Below are 21,769 nucleotides of genomic sequence, written 5' to 3'. Positions count from 1 at the left end.
TCGCACCACCTTCATAATTCTCTGTTATTCCAATCTCTTTCAGTACGAGCTCTGATTTCCCTTGTTTTATCGTGATGTTCGTTTCTCCCTACGTAGTTCGGTGTCAACAAAATGTTTTCGCATTTGGAGGAGAAAAATGGTGATTGTAATTTCGTTAGAATATTCCGTCGCAACGAAAACCCCATTCTTTTAATGATGTCCAGCCCAAACCCTGTAGCATTTCTGTCCCATATTTCTCTCCCATATTTCGCGATAGTACAAAACGTGCTGCCTTTCTTTGAACTTTTTCGATGTACTCCGTCAGTCCTATCTGGTAAGGACCCCACACTGCGCAGCTATATTCTTAAAGAGTGTCCTGACAATAAAACGCAGTCTTTGGTTAGCCTTCCCCACAACTTTTCTATGTGTTCCTTCCAATTTAAGTTCTTCGTAATAGGTATTTAGTTGATTTATCGTGTAACCGAAGTTTAACGAGTTCCTTTTAGCACTTGTAAGGTGTCAGGCAAATCCAACACCTTCCATGAAAACCCTGACATGATAAGCAAATCCAGTAGTATGTCACATAGCTCCGAATAAATCGTGACATTAAATTAACCAAAGTAATACGAGTAACGAGTGAGCAAATGGAATACCACTGACTAACACAAGAATGCCTAAATGCATGTCATACCTTCCCACCGTGAGACGGACGCAGTTCCGAGGGGAGAAACGAGAACAGCAGCCGAGAGCAGAACCGTGTTAAGCTGAAGGCCCTACGATAAGGGACGGACCCCCACGTCGCCTGCTAACCGCTAGGACCACCCCCCAGCCCATGTCAAAAGCTAGAGCCCTCCAGAAGAACAGTATAGATCTTACAATAACACAAAAAGGGCCACACCACCCGCAAGTTTTAGCGTGAGACTTTTACGCGTCTCTGTTCCGTTGGGACCACCCCCCAGCCCATGTTAAAAGATAGAGCCCCCCAGAAGAACAGTATAGATCTTACGATAACACTAAAGGGCCACACCAGCTGCAAGTTTTCAGCGTGAGACTTTTTCCCGTCTCTGTTACGTTGCAAACTATAAAAACATTGCCCCACCACGAAAAGTATAACGTTTCTCATTGGATAGACAGAAATTTTGTAGGCGGAGCTTAAGGTTAACATTGAGACCCTGATTGGTCAGATGAAAACACAGCCAGATAGGTTTTTTAAACTAACTTCGGTAAATTGTAGTAAGGAAGTTAGGAGAGAGTTGCTTCCGAGACGGCGAGATGAGCAGAGCTGTGCTGTCCGCCGCCCTCTGACGAAGACCGACAAGGTAATGAACGCACGCGATGCCACATAACAGCGCATAAAGCTTCACTCAGAACTGCAGAAGTCTCATCTGTTACACCCCTTTTTGTGTAATACTAGTGTCGATCCTCAATTAAAGCTCATGGTGTTCACATTTGCCACTTGAAGTAAAAATCTGAAACGCGATGATTTTTCTGTTATATAGTTATTGAGAAGCTACATCAACCACTGTAACTTACGACAAGTTAGATAAGTAATTAAAGATAATTGAGGGTCACTGTAGACCATTTTGATAGTTTTGTAAGTAGGCTATTTAGGTTTTCTTATTGGTAACGCCAAGTAGCGCTCTGTATGAAAATCACTGGCTGTGCTGTGTGCAGCCTGTGGCTAGTTTGCATTGTTGTCTGCCATTGTAGTGTTGGGCAGCTGGATGTTAACAGCACATAGCGTTGCGCAGTTGGAGGTGAGCCGCCAGCAGTGGTGGATGTGGGGAGTGAAATGGCGGAGATTCGAAATTTGTAAGACGGGATGTCATGAACTGCTATATACATTATGACTTTTGAACACTATCGAGGTAAATACATTGTTTGTTCTCTATCAAAATCTTTCATTTGCTAACTATGCCTACCAGTAGTTAGTGCCTTCCGTAGTTTGAATCTTTTATTTAGCTGGCAGTAGTGGCGCTTACTGTATTGTAGTAGTTCGAGTAACGAACATTTTTGTGAGGTAAGTGATTTGTGAAAGGTATAGGTTAATGTTAGTCAGGGCCATTCTTTTGTAGGGATTATTGAAAGTCAGATTGCGTTGCGCTAAAAAAATATTGTGTGTCAGTTTAAACACAGTCATGTATAATTATTCTAAGGGGACGTTTAGTTTTCTCTTTTGTGAAACTTAATTGAAACCTAGATTATAGATGTGATATGGCATAGGTCATCCTTCGATCCATTGTAGAACTTGGAAACCCATTCAGGGAATATTCGTTCACATGTTTGTTGAACGCAGTTGGTTTTTACCATCCTGTATTAAAACATTTCCTTTTGTCAATAATGCAATTTATAAACAATGTTTTGTGAGTAGAATAAAAATTCCAGTGGTAAACTTAATTGCTTTTTCGACGTTATTTTACCAGCTAACTAAAAATAGGAAAGCGTTGAACCTCTTCCACTAAATTTAGTTAGTATTAAGATTCTTTTACAGGGAGTGCAGTGGAGCTGACGCTGAAATCATTAAGTATTTGGTTATATCATCGCTAGTCTCACTGAACTCTTCTGAACTCTACATGTCATGTGTGGTCCGGCGTCTCCTTACCAGCAACAGGTCCCAGGTTTAAACTAGTCAATTCCCTAAAAAAAACACGCTCAGAGCGTCGTTGCGCGAAAGTGGTAGGGAGACACGATATAGAACAAACAGACACCAGGCAGAATGTTAGACACTCATGTGGATGACGTAACACTTTTCGTTATTTAGGGTCGACTGCCACTTTTCGCACCGTACAGATATCTTATCTAAATCTTTTTGCAATTTCTTTTGATTTCCTGTTGACTTTATTAGTCGCTAAAAGACAACCCAAGACGGCTGTTCAGATTGTCTCATATATCGTTTGTATAGATAAGGAACGCCGGAAATCACTTCTGTTTTACTCGATGACCTTCCGTCAGTTACTTGGAACTGTGACCTCTCTGACAGGACATCACGAATCAAGTCACATAACTCAGACGATATTCCATAAGCACGTAATCTCACTACCGAATACTGAGATAAAAACAATAGTAATGTGAAATATAAAACAGAAAGTTTGATTATAGAACGCCGAAAGGGTTTAAAAAAGTCCTTTCTAGGGAAACCGTCAGATTGCGAGTCACAGCTGAACACAGCAGGAAAGTAAGTCTGGTCTCGTCGCTACAGGAAGACCTCTCTTGAAAGTAATTCACCGCAAGCCGCCACCATTCTTTCACTCTTAGGTAGAACGGCGTTACTGGTACTCGCTTGCCTCGGTTTACTTTCCAGTGACCACTGCTCGTTCACTTCTTTTACTGCGCAACTTCTGCCTTTGATGTCGCTGCGAAAAGGCAGTAAGGACTGGATCTTGTGCCGGACGAAACTCTGCTCTCATTTCGCTTGGAGAAATCCTCATCCCAGCAGTTATGTTCAGTTTGATGAGCTACGCTATCTGCTTGTGACGTGGATTAATGTCGCACAGACCTCGCGAGTGACGCTCAGAAGTACACAAGAACTCTTTGAGTATTAAAGAAAGAGATGAACGCCAGAGGCACAGAAATTTCCGCGAGAGTCGGCGATAAGCCAGCCCTGGAGGTCATTAATCATCCTGAGAGCTTCTAGTTGCTTCTGGAAGCACACAATTCCTGACCGCCCAACTGTGCATTCAGTTACTTATCTCTGTTATTTAATCGTGGAAGCATTTTCGATACGCCAGCTGCAAGTACATCAATTCCTTCATACCTCTGATTCCTAAATTAATTATTGAAATAGATGTGAAGCGATAACTAATAAAAATATATTTGTATGTCATGTATTACGTACCCATCGTTGCAGATAGCAGTGTTATGTGTGGGTGATTGTCCGTTTATTCAGGTATCATCGTCAACATCGGAACTTAGGAATTTTAGCCTTTCATTATTATTTCATTCTGCTCTTTAATTAGCCTTAGTCTTCCCAAAACTTCAGCACTACATTTCTGTGATCTTTCTAGTTTCAGACTCCTGACATCTGCTCCAGGACGTCGTCAACTACACTCCATGATATTTCGACGGGGTGAGCCATCGGAGACTGATGAAAACGTCTGCCATTCCGCAATATACACTGAGGTGAGAAAAGTCATGGGTTTGTAACGCCGGAAATGCATATCCTTCTATTTCCATTTATTGTACTATAATTTTTTTCCTTATTTTGTCACCTGAAGATATAACATTTCTGTCTCTTTATATATTGTAATTGTTTTACTATTTGTGTATATATATATATATATATATATATATATATATATATATATATATATATATATATATATATATATGCATTGATGTCGATGTATAATTGGTTGTTTTGTAAATATTATTTGTATTTTTACGCTGGGTCTTACCTAGGGAAAACTATGCTATCGAACGAATACGTCGATAGGTCGTGTGGAGAACCGAAGTGTGTAGGATCTTTGGTAGTGTTAACTCTGCCACGTGGAGCGTGGGCAGAGGGGAGTTTGGCTGGGGTGGTGCAGTGGAGCAGGTGTGTTGTGTGACGCTCCCGCGAGTTGCCGCGCTTTCGGGGTTGGGCAGCATGTAATTGCGCTCGACTTGCGATGATAGTTTCTGACACGGTGTCGCGGACGGGAAGCATTAGCTGGCGCACATGAAGAGCCCGTTTCGCATGGTGACCGTGTCGAGAAGAAGGCGCGCCAACATCCAGCTTCTGCAACAGCAACGGCCGACAATGAGTGACTGTCGCCACCTCCTCGATCGACGGCTTCAAACTTTCAATCAACCAACAAGGAAGACTGGAAGCACGTAAAGTTTTAGAACTGTATGGCAGACCTCAGCTTTTCAAACTGATCGATTTTGATAACTAAACCAACAGCAACGTATCATGAACCTTTGTTGCTCATTGTCCCAATTGCATTACCAAGCAGGGTCCCTTCCTTTTCCGGAATGAACCCGAGTGTCGTTGAAATTCAAACGCCAGCATCATTCGATTTCACTGCTTTAATTTCAAAGTTCAGTTAAAGTATTCATAGCTGGCTACAATATTTAGATTACACAAGCACAAATTATGAGTGCGAGTTTTGTTACCATATTTTAGCTTACCTGTGACTACAGCTCAGCTTGGTACGTACTAAATTTTACTACTGTTAATTGTTCAGAATCATGTAATTCAAGTTCAAAGTTAAATCTCTTATTTCTAAATTGCGTAGATTCAAGTAGCTTTTGAAATGATTGTTGAGATAGTCCAAGACTAACCATATTGTACTGAATTTCGATGTGCTTCAGAAAGAAAGCTCACTATTAACTTCAGTCACTGAATTAACTTTCGATTTTCCGGTTTTATTACTTCTTTTGCTAAATTAAGTCAGAGTGTAGCGAAATTTATTACTTATGACAAACTTTCAGTTTTCAAACTGCACGTGTCAACCTTCAGTTGCCACGCTTCTAGTGCTAATTATATGTGTAATAACCTTTCTTTTTCAGTTACTATAGTAATTGTCCTTAGGACTGGCGACCGTAATTTCCCCCAAATCTCAAATATCTAATTACTGCTAGTTAATTGTTAACGTAACGGCCGCACATTTACTTTCTTTATTAACTGTACCCCTTTTCAAAATTAATTTCCACCAGTTTCATTTGCATTTTTCCTTTCATTTAGATGTAACCCTTTCCTCCCTCTTTACCGAAAGATTAACTTCGGTGACGATTGCTTTTCCCAAATTTCCATTAGTTACACGCGGTTTAATTTTTCACTATCATTAAGGTCGATAAGTGAGGGGGAGGTTACAGGTTACGGCCTAATATCGTAACGGGCGTCGTTTCACCCGGTATAGTAAAGCAACTAGACTTGGAACGGGGAGTAGTGAAGCAATTCGACTTGACAGGGACTGAACAAATCGTTGGAAGTCCCCTGCAAGAATATGGAGTCGTGCTGCCTGTATAGCCGTCCTTAATTGCAAAAGTGTTGCCGGTGCTGGATTTTGTGCATCAACTGCTCTCTAGATTACGTTCCACAAATGTTCGCTGGGATCCACGTCGGGCGACCTCGGTAGCCAAATCATTCGTTCGTTTTCAAAGCAATTTAGAGCAATTGTCACCCGGTGACGGCTGCAAGTAGTCTTTGACTAACCGAACATTGCCGCTTCCAGTCAATGACTACTGCCAGCCTGCAAGGTGCTTTGCTGAAAACTTGGGTCCATGGCTTCGTGGGGTCTGCGCCGCGCTCGATCCCTGCAATAAGCCTTTTTAAAAAATTTTTTGAGTCATCAGTCTTGTGACTGGATTGATGTGGCGCGCCACGAACTGCTCATCTGTGTGAACCTCTTTATCTCAGAGTAGCACTTTCAACCTATCTGCCGGCCGCGGTGGCCGAGCGGCTGTAGGCGCTTCAGTTCGGAACCGCGCGACTTCTACGGTCGCAGGTTTGAATCCTGCCTCGGGCATGGATGTGTGTGATGTCCTTAGGTTAGTTAGGTTTAAGTAGTTCTAAGTTCTAGGGGACTGATGACCTTAGATGTTAAGTCCCATAGCTGGACCCGTACCAGATAGGGTTGATAGAAGAGATAGAGAAGATCCAACGGAGAGCAGCGCGCTTCGTTACAGGATCATTTAGTAATCGCGAAAGCGTTACGGAGATGATAGATAAACTCCAGTGGAAGACTCTGCAGGAGAGACGCTCAGTAGCTCGGTACGGGCTTTTGTCAAAGTTTCGAGAACATACCTTCACCGAAGAGTCAAGCAGTATATTGCTCCCTCCTACATATATCTCGCGAAGAGACCATGAGGATAAAATCAGAGAGATTAGAGCCCACACAGAGGCATACCGACAATCCTTCTTTCCACGAACAATACGAGACTGGAATAGAAGGGAGAACCGATAGAGGTACTGAAGGTACCCTCCGCCACACACCGTCAGGTGGCTTGCGGAGTATGGACGTAGATGTAGATGTAGATAGTGCTCAGAGCTATTTGACCTTCTTTTTTCCAACCTATCTCCTCAGTTATGTATTTCAATCTCCGTCTTCCTCTACAGTTTTTGCCCTCTACAGCTCCCTCTAGTACCGTAGAAATCATTCCGTGATGTCATAACAGATGTCCTGTCATCCTATCCCATCTCTTTGTCAATGTTTTCCACACATTCCTCTCCTGTCCAACTCTGCGCGAAACCTCCTCATTCCTTACCTTATCAATCCACCTAATTTTCAACATTCGTCTGTGACGCCACACATCATATGCTTAAATTCTCTTCTGTTCCGATTTTTCCACAGTCAATGTGTCACTACCATACAATACTGTCCTCAAAAAAAAAAAAAAAAATGGTTCAAATTGCTCTGAGCACTATGGGACTTAACATCTATGTCATCAGTCCCCTAGAACTTAGAACTACTTAAACCTAACTAACCTAAGGACAGCACACAACACCCAGTCATCACGAGGCAGAGAAAATGCCTGACCCCGACGGGAATCGAACCCGGGAACCCGGGCGTGGGAAGCGAGAACGCTACCGCACGACCACGAGCTGCGGACAATACTGTCCTCCAAACGTACATTTTCATACATTTTTGAATAGTAAATTTCTCTTGGTCAGGAATGATCTTTTTTTTGAAAGTGCCAGTCTGCTTTTGATATATTCCTTCCTCCGTCCATCATTGGTTGTTATGCCGCCTCGGTAGCAGAATTCATTAACTTTATCTACTTCTTCACCATCAAACCCAATGTTAAGTTTCTCGCTGTTCTCATTTCTGCTGCTTCACATGTAGTTTAATCTTTCTTCTATTTACTCTCAATCAGTATTCTGAACTCATTAGATTGTTTATTACATTCAGCACATTATCCAGTTCTTCATCTTCATTGGGGATAGTAACGTCATCAGCAAATCGTATCGTTCGTATCCTTTCACCTTTAATTTTAATTCCACACCTGAACCTTTCTTTTATTTTCATTACTGCTTCTTCGATTTATAGACGGAACAGGGGGGAGTGAGAAACTACATCCCTATCTTACCCCTCCTTGTAACCCGAGTACTCCGCTCTTGGTCTTCCACTCTCATTATTCCCTCTGGTCTTTTGTGCGTATTATACACGGAAGAGTCAGAGAAAGTGGTACACCTGCCTAATATCGTGTAAAGCTCCCGCGAGCAGACAGAAGTGTCGCGACACGACGCGGCATGGACTCGACTAATGTCTGACGTAGTGCTGGAGGGAATTAACACCATTAACACCATTAATCATGCAGGGCTGTGCATAAATCCGTAAGAGTACGAAGGTATGGAGATCTCTTCTGAACAGCACTTTTCAAGGCATCACGGATGCTCATTAGAGTTCTTGTCTGGCGAGTTTCATGGCCAGCGAAAATTTCTAAACTCGGAAGAGTGTTCCTGGAGCCACTCTGTAGCAAAAAAATGGTTCAAATGGCTCTGAGCACTATGGGACTTAACGTCTCAAGTCATCAGTCCCCTAGAACTTAAAACTACTTAAACCTAACTAACCTAAGGACACCACACACATCCATGCCCGAGGCAGGATTCGAACCTGCGACCGTAGCGGTCGCGCGGTTCCAGACTGTAGCCCTTAGAACCGCTCGGCCACTCTGGCCGGCCACTCTGTAGCAATTCTCGACGTGTGGGGTATCGCATTTTCTTTCTGGAATTGCTCCAAGTCTGTAGGAATGCACAATGGATATGAATGGATGCAGATGATCAAACAGGATTCTTACGTACGTGTCACCTGTCAGAGTCTAAACGCATCAGTGGTCGGTCCCATATCGCTCCAACTGCACACGCTCCACCCCATTACAGAGCTTCCACCAGCCTGAACAGTCGCCTGCTGAAATGCATTGTCCATGGATTCACGAGGTTGTCTTCAAACCCGTTCACGTCCATGCGCTCGATAAAATTTGAATCGAGACTCGTCCGACTAGGTAACATGTTTCCAGTCACCAAGAGTCCAATGTCGGTATTGACGGGACCAGGCTAGGCGTAAATCGCTGTGTCACGCAGTCGTCAAGGGTACACGAGTGGGCCTTCGGCTCCGAAGGCCCACATCGATAATTTTTCGTTGAATAGTTCGCACGCTGACACTTTCTGATGGCCCAGCATTGAAATCTGGGGAAGGGTTGCACTTCTGTCACGTTAAACGATTCTCTTCTGTCGTCATTGGTCCCGCTTTGCAGGATCATTCTCCAGCCGCAGCGATGTCGGAGATCTGATGTTTTACCGGACGCCTGATATTGACGGTGCACTCGTGAAATGGTCGTACTGGAAAATACCCACTTCATCGCTACCTCGGAGATGCTGTGTCCCATCGCTCGTGCTCCGACTATAACACCACGTTCAAACTCACTTAAATCTTAGTAACCTGCTATCGTAGCAGCAGTAACCGATCTGACAACAGCGCCAGACCCTTGTTGTCTTATACAGGTGTTAACGATCGCAGCGCCGTACTCTTGCTATTTACATATCTCTCAATTTTAATACTTTTTTTTTTTTGGCACTTCAATATACAAGGTGGTCGTAAATTCCCGTTACAGGCGTCTAGAACTTGTAAAGGGGAGTGAGGACATCGTATTTTGAATAGGAACCCATGTCCGGAAACGTCATCCAACGAGACTATAGAGTGTCAAAAGTTATAGGCGCGGGCGTCTGTAAATGTATGTAACACGGGGTGATTCCGTGATGATGTTACAGACTTTCTAGGATGATGGAGAAAGATAAATGTATTAATTTGAAGTAAGGATCCCTGTAGCGGAAGCGAAGGAGTCGAAAGTTATAAACTAAAACCGTTTTGATACCTCTGACAGTTGAATACGTGTACCGGTTCTTGTATAGCGAAGAGTGTAGGGCTTGTAACATTCAGTGGTTGTAGTGTGGACAAAAACGAGAAAAAATATCCAATAGACGTGGGCTCTAATGTGCGTACCTTAACAGCTATGAACACTTGCTCAGTAGAGGAGATATGTTTCACATAGCTCCACAGGTATGCAATTTAGAGCCCACGTTTATTGGACATTTCTTCTCGTTTTTGTCCACACTATCACCACTGAAAGTTACCAGCCCTACACTCTTTGCAACACAAGAACCGGTACACGTATTCAACTGTCAGAGGCATGAGAACGGTTTTCGTTTAACTTTCGGCTGATTAGTTTCCGGTACAGGGATCCTTATTTCAAATTAATACATTTATCCTTCTCCATCATCCTAGAAAGTTTGTATCATCTCGGAATCACCGCGTGTATACGCACATTTACAGACGCCCAAGCCTATAATTTTGACGCTCTGTAGTCTCGTTGGATGACGTTACCGGACATGGGTTCCTATTCAAAATATTATGTCACTAGAAGTACTAGAAGTCTGTAACGGGAATTTCCGACCACCCAGTATAGTACAGTACATCTTATCCCTATTTTTCTCAGAATATCGAACATCTTGCATCATCTGACATTGTAAAACGCTTTCTACAGGTCGACAAATTCTACGAACGTGTCTCTGTTTGTCTTTAGTCTCGCTTCCACTACCCACCGCAACGTCAGAACTGCCTCTCTCGTGCCTTACCTTTCCTAAAGCCAAACTGAACGTCATCTAACAAATTTTGAATTTCCTTTTCATTCTTCTGTATGTTATTCTTGTAAGAAACTTGAATGCATGATCTTTTAATCTGATTGGGCGATATTTCTCGCACTTGTCCACTCTTGCGGTCTTCGGAATAGTGTGGATGATACTTTTCCGGAAGTCGGATGTTATATTGCCAGACTCATACGTTGTACAATCCAACGTGAATAGCTTTTTTATTGTCGCTTCCCTCAATGATTTTTGTTAATCTGATGGAATGTTATCTATTCCTTCTGCTTATTTGATCTCAAGTGATACAGAGCTCTTTTATATTCTGGTTCTACTACTGGATCTGATGTGTATGTACTCCTGTTTCGCGTTCTGTCACTTCAGACAAATGTTCCCCCTTTTAGAGGCCTTCAGTGTAGTCTTTCCATTTATCAGCTCTCTCCTGTGTATTTAACAGTCTTAGCTTCCGTGCACTTCCTATTTATTTCATTCCTCAAAGAGTCGTATTTCTGTATTCCTGAATTTCTTCGAACATTTTTGGACTCCCTTCTTTCATCGATCAGTTGAAGTATTTCATCTTTTATCCACGGTTCCTTCCCAGTGTACCTATGTTTTTCTTTCCAGCTTCTGTGATTGTCCTGTTTAGATACGTCCATTCCTCTTTAACGGAACTGCCTACTGAGCTCTTCCTTATCGCAGTATCTATAGCTTCTATAGTATCTCTTTTTTTCTTAGTGCTTCTTCCGTTTCCCACTTCTTTGCATATTGATTCGTCGTGACTAATCTCTTAAATTTCAGCCTATTCTTCATCACCACTGCGTTGGGATTTGAGTATGAATCTGCTCCTTGGTAAGTCTTACAACCCAGTATCTGATTTCGGAATCTCTGCCTCACCTTGACGTAATTTAAATGAAATCTTCCCGTATGACCCGGCCTTTGCAAGTATACCTCCTTCTCTCATGATTCTTGATATCACTAGGTGAAATTTATTACAGAACTGAATTAATCTTTCCCCTCTCTCGTTCCTAGTACCAAGACCCCAATTTCTTCCGTAACCCTTTCTTCTGTTCCTTCCCCAACAACCACATTCCAGTTCTCAATATGATTTCCATCTTCCTATACGTACTTGTTGAATATCCTCATACACTTTCTCTGTCTCTTCATGTTTAACCTGCGATTTCGGGATGTGTACCTGAATTATCGTTGTCGTTTTGACTTGCTGTCGATTCTGATGAGCATAGACCTGTCATTGAACTATCCACAGTAACTCACTCACCTTCGTATTCTTAACGAATCCCGCTTCCGTTATACCATTTTCTGCTGATGGTGATTTTACTGTATACCCATCTGACTATACACCCTTGTTTTGTTTCCATTTCACTTCACTCCCACTATATCTAGATTGAGCCTTTGCATTTCCAAATGGTTCAAATGGCTCTGAGCACTATGGGACTTGAAATCTGAGGTCATCAGTCCCCTAGAACTTAGAACTACTGAAACCTAGCTAACGTAAGGACATCACACACATCCATGCCCGAGGCAGGATTCGAACCTGCGACCAGAGCAGTCACGCGGTTCCGGATTGAAGCGCCTAGAACCGCTTGGCCACCGTGGCCGGCTTTGCATTTCCCTTTTAAATTTTTTTTCCTACCAAGTTCAAAGTCTACCATTCTATTTCGCCATTCGTAGAACGTTTTGTTAATTGTTCAATCTTTCCTCATCGTCACCTCCCCCTTCGCAGTCTCTCGCCGGATAGTAGAATGGGGGACTATTCCGTAATCTTTTACTAATGGAAATATCATTTTAACACTTTTTCAATTACAGGCTGTATTGGTTGTGGATAAACGTTATGTGTCTTTAATTCAGTGGTTTCCTTTCCCTTCTGCATCCTCATGACGCTGGTCATTGCTGATTCTTCCGACTTTAGGGGCAGTTTCGCACCCCAAGGGCAAGACAGCGCCGTGAAGCTCTGGACGCTCTTCTGCCCCCTTTGAGAAAACCGTTGGCAGAATGAGGATGATTCCTTATGCCGGAAGTGTTCAGCTGCCATTTTATTCAAAACTCAAGCGGTGGCACGGTTCGGACCCGGGACCGAGGACGTTTTCATTACTGATCAAAGACGCTAGTCCTAGGCTACGGGTGCATCAGCCCCTGTCAAACCATATCTGTACCCATCTGACCCAGTCGTCTAGGGTCCAACAGAGTGGTCACGAGCCCAGGAGAGTAGCTGCAAGTGATGTCACGCTGCCGTTTGTTTGCCACAATGTCCTAATGGATACGTTTGTTGTACATCCCACATTGATTTATGGTGTTATTTCTAGCCGTGTTGCTTGTCTGTTAGCACTGACAACTCTACCCAAGCGCCTCGCTGGTTTCGGTCATCAAGTGAAGGCCGTCGGCCACTGCGTTGTCCGCGGTGAGAGGTAATTCCTGAAATTTCGTGTTCTCGTGACTGTGGATTGTGGAATACTGAATTCTCTAACGATATCTGAAATGGAATGACGCACGCTTCTGTCTCCAGCTACTATTCCGCATTTGAAGTCTGATAATTCTCGCCTTGCTATAATCACCTAGGGAATTTTTTCTCATGAATCACCTGAGTACAAGTAACAGCTACGCCAGTGCACTTGCCTTTCATACCTTGTGTCCACGATACTACCGCCGTCTGTATGTATCAGGTTGTGGTGACAGATTCAGCACACTAACCGATGGCAGCTTCGTCGCTGATGGACTTGCGGAAGTCAGCTGTCTTCGGCATTGCCCGCTCAACGCGGCCATCGGTGTCATCGAATACAGCAAATTGTTGAGATGAGAGGTGGCATGAGCCCCCTCTCATATTTCTATCTTACGATTTTCCTCTCTAATTGCATGTGGTGAAAAGTTGCTATTCCTTCACACGCGGACTTCCCACGCAGCGTCTCTCGTCACCCGGGTGGCCCGGTGACAGGCGGGCTCTGCTGACCTTGAAAGGGTAAGCCGACGGGTGTGAGGGAGTCGAGTGAATGCTTTCCAGACGCCGACATTGTAGAATAGCGGCAGACACGCTCGCAGGGGCCTGAAGTAGCGGCTGGGCTAGAGGTTCCGTTACTTCGCAGAAACTTAGCGAAAACACTTTCTGGCGGGCTACCAGCGAGGCGTGGGAATGACTTGTGTATCCAGGCAGCTGTGGCGGGCAAATTCCCGCGCTTTCTACAAAATCGTAACTGTGATTGGCTTGCTCAGGGCATAGCTCCGTGACGTAGCAAAATTGGCGCAGAAATTGGCGCCAAGAATCTCCATTGGTGGAATGGTAGTGCTCCGGCAGTAGAGTGGAATTTTCCGCCGGTTTTCGAGTTGCTGATTGGAACGGTTAACCACGGCCACTGTCGTGGGGGCGGGAATGTTCTGTGTTCGGTTTGTATGGGTGTTCTTGTGGGTAGGTGGCTCTCGGCTTTCGGTCAGGGTAGGTTACAAGACTGAGCTCTCGCTGCTCTGGACAGCCTGCCTTCCGTTGGCTGTCTAATATACTTTTATTTGATTGTAACTGTTTAACGAAGTTGCTAAAGTTTCGACTTCAACGTAACTTTCCGAGTACAGTTGGCAATTGAGGGTTCTGCGTACAAGAGGCCTATGTCGTCTGTCTTGAGCAGTTTTGGCTAAAGTTGACTGTATCGGAGTTACTGTGTGACTTTGCTTGTTAAAATCAATGACTGTACCGTCAGTGATTGTGTGGCGAGCCTTCTTTGTCTCCCTCAGAGGCGCATTTGTATTGCTAGGAAGTCTTTAGTCTGGAACAACCAGACCAGGATAATTTGTTAGAGACTATACTCGCGACATTATCATCACCACGACGGGACGTCGAAGCATCCAGCCATCGCCTCCAGTACGCCAGATTATGTCCGTGCAGTTAAGAAGACAGCTTGGTAATGTACGTCTGCAGCACCGGCAAAGCAGGCAATTTTGCTAGGTGATAATCAGAGCTCAGCAGGTCGCGCCTGTTTGTCTTTTCTAACTTTGTTCTGTCTTGGGTGTTCATTGTCTGAGTTCTCAATAATGTAGCAGCAATTAATGTTGGATTAGCTGTGTGTCTCTCTTAAGATTTGAGATGCAAGGAATTGGCTCCACATACCACTTCGTCATAAACGTCATAATCTAGTTTAGGGACAACTTCACCTTTTGAGTATCCAATTTGAGCCAATTTGATGTATTGTAAATGTTTCATGTGTTTTTGTTTATTATTTTGTTGTCTTAATAAATCATATTGTTATTTTGGACAGAACTTTCATTCTGGGCCGGCCGCGATGGTCTAGCGGTTCTGGTGCTGCAGTCCGGAACCGCGGGACTACTACGGTCGCAGGTTCGAATCCTGCCTTGGGCATGGGTTTGTGTGATGTCCTTAGGTTAGTTAGGTTTAAGTAGTTCTAAGTTCTAGGGGACTTATGACCTAAGATGTTGAGTCCCATAGTCCTCAGAGCCATTTGAACCATTTTTTTTTCATTCTGTTAATAGGCAGAGCAATCCTATCATTTCTCACTACGTTAATGAAACCTTCCTTTATTCAACTTATTTATCAAATTAAATTACTGCAGGTGCCAAACTCTTTTTCTACTCCACTTGCAGGGTTTGTTACAGTCAGTTCGCGAATCTTTTTAATCTATGTGCAACAGCAAAAGTCGGAGTTAGAATAGGGGGGCTCAGAGCATCATTTACATATGTAGATTCTAGAAGAATTTAGTGTTAAATACACTGCTAGCCCCGGCACCTCGCAGATATGATAGGATTCTGCTCATTATCCGACTGGTAGCCGCTGTCACTGTTCATCAGATTTTGTTCCAAGCGTATTTCCACGAACTCTTTAATAACGAAGTCTAAAAAGGTATTCCTGTGGGCAAAATTATGTTTTTATCGCGCGCCTTCTAATTTCCGGTGGAGATACAATATTCAACAATTGCAGAATTGCTTGGTTGTGCAGCGTTGATGTTCGGTGCAGCATTGTGCCACGGTGCGTGTAGTCTGGCCTATACAGCCACACGAAATTTGCAAGGTTTGTTCGCGAATTCCAGCCTTCCGTGATAACAAAATGTCCTTCACTGATCCCAGTAGGTCGGCAATCTTAGATGGTGGCCAAAAACTGTTCTCACCTGAGAACAACGGAAGATACTGGCTATTTTCAGCGGAATATTGCCAGCCAAACGAGGAAAAATTTGAGATTTTTCCAGCGTGCTCTCCTCTCTATCCACTTCCTGTTTCTTCATTATAAGAGTGCCCTGCTCACCTGTCAGGTAGAATACCAACATCGCCTGAAAACTGTAGGTCAGCAAGGTCGGTGACATACTCCAGTAGCTGCTCGTAGTTCCTTTATACAAGGGAGGGCATGCATGTACGATTGTTGTTAAGTAATTGTTATTCCGCCCCCGGTAGCTGAGTGGTCAGCGTGACGGAATGTCAATCCTAAGCGCCCGGGTTCGATTCCCCCGGCTGGGTCCGAGATTTTCTCCGCTCACGGACTGGGTGCTGTGTTTTCCTAATCATCATCATTTGATCCCCATAGACGCGCAAGTCGCCGAAGTGGCGTCAAATCGAGACTTGCACCCGGCGAACGGTCTACCCAACGGTAGGCCCTAGTCACAAGATATTGACATTTATTTTCTTCACAAGCTGCGACATCGTCACGAAGAAACACAGTGACCCGTATATGTAATAAGTTTCCTTTAATTTACGTCTATGGTCACAATCTTTTTTGTTTAACAGATTACCGGTTTCGGTCTTTAATGACCATCATCAGATCTGTTTCATAAAAACAGGTCTGATGATGGTCATTAAAGACCGAAACCGGTAATCTGTTAAACAAAAAAGATTGTGACCATAGACGTAAATTAAAGGAAATTTATTTTATTAATTGTTAGCCCCTGAGGATGGATCTCTAGTGGTCTCAAACAGTTAAGCAAATAAACATCATTACAACTGAACCGAATTCTTATTTTACCAATTATTTCAAACGATTGTTTCAAATTTTTCATGAAACTCTAACAAACGTACCGATGGGCTAAGTTTATTTTGATATACACTCCTGGAAATGGAAAAAAGAACACATTGACACCGGTGTGTCAGACCCACCATACTTGCTCCGGACACTGCGAGAGGGCTGTACAAGCAATGATCACACGCACGGCACAGCGGACATACCAGGAACCGCGGTGTTGGCCGTCGAATGGCGCTAGCTGCGCAGCATTTGTGCACCGCCGCCGTCAGTGTCAGCCAGTTTGCCGTGGCATACGGAGCTCCATCGCAGTCTTTAACACTGGTAGCATGCCGCGACAGCGTGGACGTGAACCGTATGTGCAGTTGACGGACTTTGAGCGAGGGCGTATAGTGGGCATGCGGGAGGCCGGGTGGACGTACCGCCGAATTGCTCAACACGTGGGGCGTGAGGTCTCCACAGTACATCGATGTTGTCGCCAGTGGTCGGCGGAAGGTGCACGTGCCCGTCGACCTGGGACCGGACCGCAGCGACGCACGGATGCACGCCAAGACCGTAGGATCCTACGCAGTGCCGTAGGGGACCGCACCGCCACTTCCCAGCAAATTAGGGACACTGTTGCTCCTGGGGTATCGGCGAGGACCATGTCAGGACTTTTAAACCATTAGACGAGTTACCTCGGTAACTGCGCGGTCAGAGCTGCTTATTGTTAACCGAAGAGCTCCGGGTTTGTTTCCCTGCTGGATCGGAGAATTTCTCCACTCGGAGACTGGTTGTTACGTTGTCCTCCGTTGTCCTTATGTTCGTCTCGTCGTATGCTATGCGTCTCCAGTATGCTATCGTATCGTCTTTCTATTCCTGAGATGGCAGAGAGTCATTAAACTGAAGAAAGAAAAATACATTAGACAAATTGTTTCTAGCACACATAGTTTCTCTTTATATATAATTTCATCAATAATTTTGTATAGAAGACAATGTCCTGTGTTGTTTTCTTCCTCAAAGTAGGTTTTAACAGAAAGTTGATACGTTTTATTTATGGCTTATCGTCTTATAATTACAATATTACTACGGAATTTGATCTGGAGGGGTATACGTGATACCCCATATAAAAATACTTCCATCCGATTTGCCCGTTCATTTTAAGTGACTTTAATTCCCAATGAAGGTTTGGCTTGCAGTACCAAAAACCAAGGCTCAAGATTAGAGAAGAAGGAGGGGGGGGGGGGAGGGATGAAGTGGACAAAGATGGGAGGGGGAAGTGAGGAAAAGGACATAGAAAAATAAAAGCAGGAGAATGATGGAGAGAGACGGGGGACGGAGGAGATGGAGATACGGGGGAGTAGGATATCAGGCCTTACGTCTAATTTCCGTACATACACTCCTGGAAATTGAAATAAGAACAACGTGAATTCATTGTAACAGGAAGGGGAAACTTTATTGACACATTCCTGGGGTCAGATACATCACATGATCACACTGACAGAACCACAGGCACATAGACACAGGCAACAGAGCATGCACAATGTCGGCACTAGTACAGTGTATATCCACCTTTCGCAGCAATGCAGGCTGCTATTCTCCCATGGAGACGATCGTAGAGATGCTGGATGTAGTCCTGTGGAACGGCTTGCCATGCCATTTCCACCTGGCGCCTCAGTCGGACCAGCGTTCGTGCTGCACGTGCAGACCGCGTGAGACGACGCTTCATCCAGTCACAAACATGCTCAATGGGGGACAGATCCGGAGATCTTGCTGGCCAGGGTAGTTGACTTACACCTTCTAGAGCACGTTGGGTGGCACGGGATACATGCGGACGTGCATTGTCCTGTTGGAACAGCAAGTTCCCTTGCCGGTCTAGGAATGGTAGAACGATGGGTTCGATGACGGTTTGGATGTACCGTGCACTATTCAGTGTCCCCTCGACGATCACCAGTGGTGTACGGCCAGTGTAGGAGATCGCTCCCCACACCATGATGCCGGGTGTTGGCCCTGTGTGCCTCGGTCGTATGCAGTCCTGATTGTGGCGCTCACCTGCACGGCGCAAAACACGCATACGACCATCATTGGCACCAAGGCAGAAGCGACTCTCATCGCTGAAGACGACACGTCTCCATTCGTCCCTCCATTCACGCCTGTCGCGACACCACTGGAGGCGGGCTGCACGATGTTGGGGCGTGAGCGGAAGACGGCCTAACGGTGTGCGGGACCGTAGCCCAGCTTCATGGAGACGGTTGCGAATGGTCCTCGCCGATACCCCAGGAGCAACAGTGTCCCTAATTTGCTGGGAAGTGGCGGTGCGGTCCCCTACGGCACTGCGTAGGATCCTACGGTCTTGGCGTGCATCCGTGCGTCGCTGCGGTCCGGTCCCAGGTCGACGGGCACGTGCACCTTCCGCCGACCACTGGCGACAACATCGATGTACTGTGGAGACCTCACGCCCCACGTGTTGAGCAATTCGGCGGTACGTCCACCCGGCCTCCCGCATGCCCACTATACGCCCTCGCTCAAAGTCCGTCAACTGCACTTACGGTTCACGTCCACGCTGTCGCGGCATGCTACCAGTGTTAAAGACTGCGATGGAGCTCCGTATGCCACGGCAAACTGGCTGACACTGACGGCGGCGGTGCACATATGCTGCGCAGCTAGCGCCATTCGACGGCCAACACCGCGGTTCCTGGTGTGTCCGCTGTGCCGTGCGTGTGATCATTGCTTGTACAGCCCTCTCGCAGTGTCCGGAGCAAGTATGGTGGGTCTGACACACCGGTGTCAATGTGTTCTTTTTTCCATTTCCAGGAGTGTATTTAGCAATTGCGAAGCACTGCCGTGTTCGCTATCGTTGCTTATAAAATTAATGTGTGAAGGGTGACTGCCAGTGGCAGAAACGTCAGAAATGTCACAAAAATCATGAAACAAATGTCGCCAGAAGACCTCCAGATGATAGCCAACATGTAATACACAAACAACCAGCCACAAAAGACCAAAACATTTTGTATTTCGAGATAGTGACTGTATAGGGGTAAGAAAAGAAGTACTAGGGAAGAATGGCAAAAAAAAGTTGAGGATTAGTTAGATGAGGATCAATTTGGCTTTAGGGAAGGTAAATTCAGCAGAGAGGCGGTTCTGACGTTGCGGTCTATGATGGAAGCAAGACTGAAGAAAAACAGAGGCGTGTTCATTGGATTTGTTGCCGCAGAAAAAGCGTTCGAGAATGTAAAATGCTGCTAGATGTTTCAATTTATGCGAAAAATAGGGTAAGCTATAGGGAAAGAAGGGTAATATACAATACATACAAGAGCGAAGAGGGAGTAATAAGACTGGAAGACCAAGAACGAAGTGTTGCAATTAAAAAGGGTGTAAGGCAGTAGTCTTTCGCCCGCAGTTTTCAGTCTATACATTGAAGATGTAATAAGCGAATAAAAGAAAGGTTCGAGAGTGACATTAAAATTAAAGGTGAAAGTATATCAATGATTCGTTGATGACATTGGTATCAGCGAAAGGGAAGAAGACTTACAGTGTCTGATGAATGGAGTGAACAGGCTAATGAGTGCAGAATATGGATTGAGAATAAATCGAAGAAAGATGAAAGGAATAAGAAGTAGCAGAAATTAGAATAGCGAGAAACTTTAAATCAGGATTGGCAACGGCCTTGCCGCAGTGGATACACCGGTTCCCGTGAGATCACCGAAGTTAAGCGCTGTCGGGCGTGGCCGGCACTTGGATGGGTCACCATCCAGGCCGCCATGCGCTGTTGCCATTTTTCGGGATGCATTCAGCCTCGTGATGCCAATTGAGGAGCAACTCGACCGAATAGTAGCGGCTCCGGTCAAAGAAAACAATGATGACGACCGGGAGAGCGGTGTGTTGACCACACGCCCCTCCTATCCGCATCCTCAACTGAAGATGACACGGCGGTCGGATGGTCCCGATGGGCCACTTGCGGCCTGACGACGGAGTGCTTTTACATCAGAATTGTTGATCACGAAGTAGATGAAGTTAAGAAGTTCTGCTAGCTATGCAGCAAAATATCCCATGATGAAAGAAGCAAGGAGGACAAGCACTGGCAGAAAGGGCATTCCTCGCCAAAAGAACTCTGCTAATATCAAACATAGGTCTTAATTTGAGGAAGAACTTTCTGAAAATGTTTGGAGCACAGTAGTGAATCACAGACTGTGGGAAAATCGGCTCAGAAAAGAATAGGAACATTTGAAATGTGGTGCTACACAAGAACGTTGAAAATAAGGCGGACGAACAAGGTAAGGAATTTGAAAGTTCTCAGCAGAATCAACTAAGGTTGGAGCATTTGGAACACAGTGACAAGGAGAAGGGACAGGATGATAGGACACGTGTTAAGAAGTCACGAAATAGCCTTCGTCGTACTAGAGGGGACAGCAGAGGGTAAACAGTGTAGGGGAAGACAGAGATTTGAATGCATAAAAGAAACACCTGAGGATGTAGGTGGCAACTGCAGTTGTAATACTTCGCGTGTGGGCGTCAAACCAGTCAGAAGACTAATGACTCAAAACAAAAGAAAAAAAAGGAAGTTTGTAGGGAGAGAGGGGGCAGATCGAGAAATAAAGACACTCCTAAAAAAATAAAAAAAGGGTAATTAAAATCTCTATTCGTTCTTGTACCGTACTGTCTGGATTCTGAGACTGAGGTACCAATAACGTTTCCTATGGCCTGGTTCTCCACCACTGGCGCATGCCCCGTTTATTCATCGGAGTTTGTTTCTTGTATTGTACCGCGTAAACTCCGGCAGCGACAGGTTGCGTTCACCAGAAACGAGGGCGCACAGCAAGTTTGGCCGCGCACCTGTCCGCCTCAAGTTTCTTTATCTGCCGCGGTGGCGGCGCTCTCCGCCCCCCGCGGAGCGCGCAGAGACCGCTAATCCCCACCCCCGCCCCCGCCTCCGCCCCCGCGCCGCCCCACAGCCCCTATCGGCGGCCGCACACGCCGGATTACTGGGGGCGCGCTCGTAATCCGCTTCCCGGAGCGCCACCCCCGGCCCCCCCGTGGCGGTGATACCTCCATTGTGACCGCCCCGCCGCCTCCCCTGTAAGCCCCTCCGGCGCCATTTCCGAGAGCCGCGTTGGGCTGCAACAGAGCTGCGATTGCCCGTCCGCCACCGCCGCCGGGGAGGCCGAGCGCGAGACATCGCGGTCTATCGACTCCGGGGCAGATGACGTCTACCGATATCGTTCGACACCGCACCGTGAGAAAGTGGAACTGTGCGGCATTTAGCGCTGTCGTAGAAGTCACGTCCGACCGAA

At 45.4% G+C, this 21,769-nt stretch overlaps 1 pseudogene; it reads left to right on the top strand.

Annotated features, from left to right (window-relative positions):
- The first annotated feature begins 20,135 nt into the window (after positions 1-20,135).
- On the top strand, positions 20,136-20,253 carry LOC126095423 (5S ribosomal RNA; annotated as a pseudogene).
- Positions 20,254-21,769: the final 1,516 nt, after the last annotated feature.

This window comes from Schistocerca cancellata, chromosome 1 (assembly GCF_023864275.1).
Source record: "Schistocerca cancellata isolate TAMUIC-IGC-003103 chromosome 1, iqSchCanc2.1, whole genome shotgun sequence".
NCBI classification, from domain to species: domain Eukaryota; kingdom Metazoa; phylum Arthropoda; class Insecta; order Orthoptera; family Acrididae; genus Schistocerca; species Schistocerca cancellata.
This window is presented reverse-complemented; position numbering and strand designations above follow the sequence as displayed.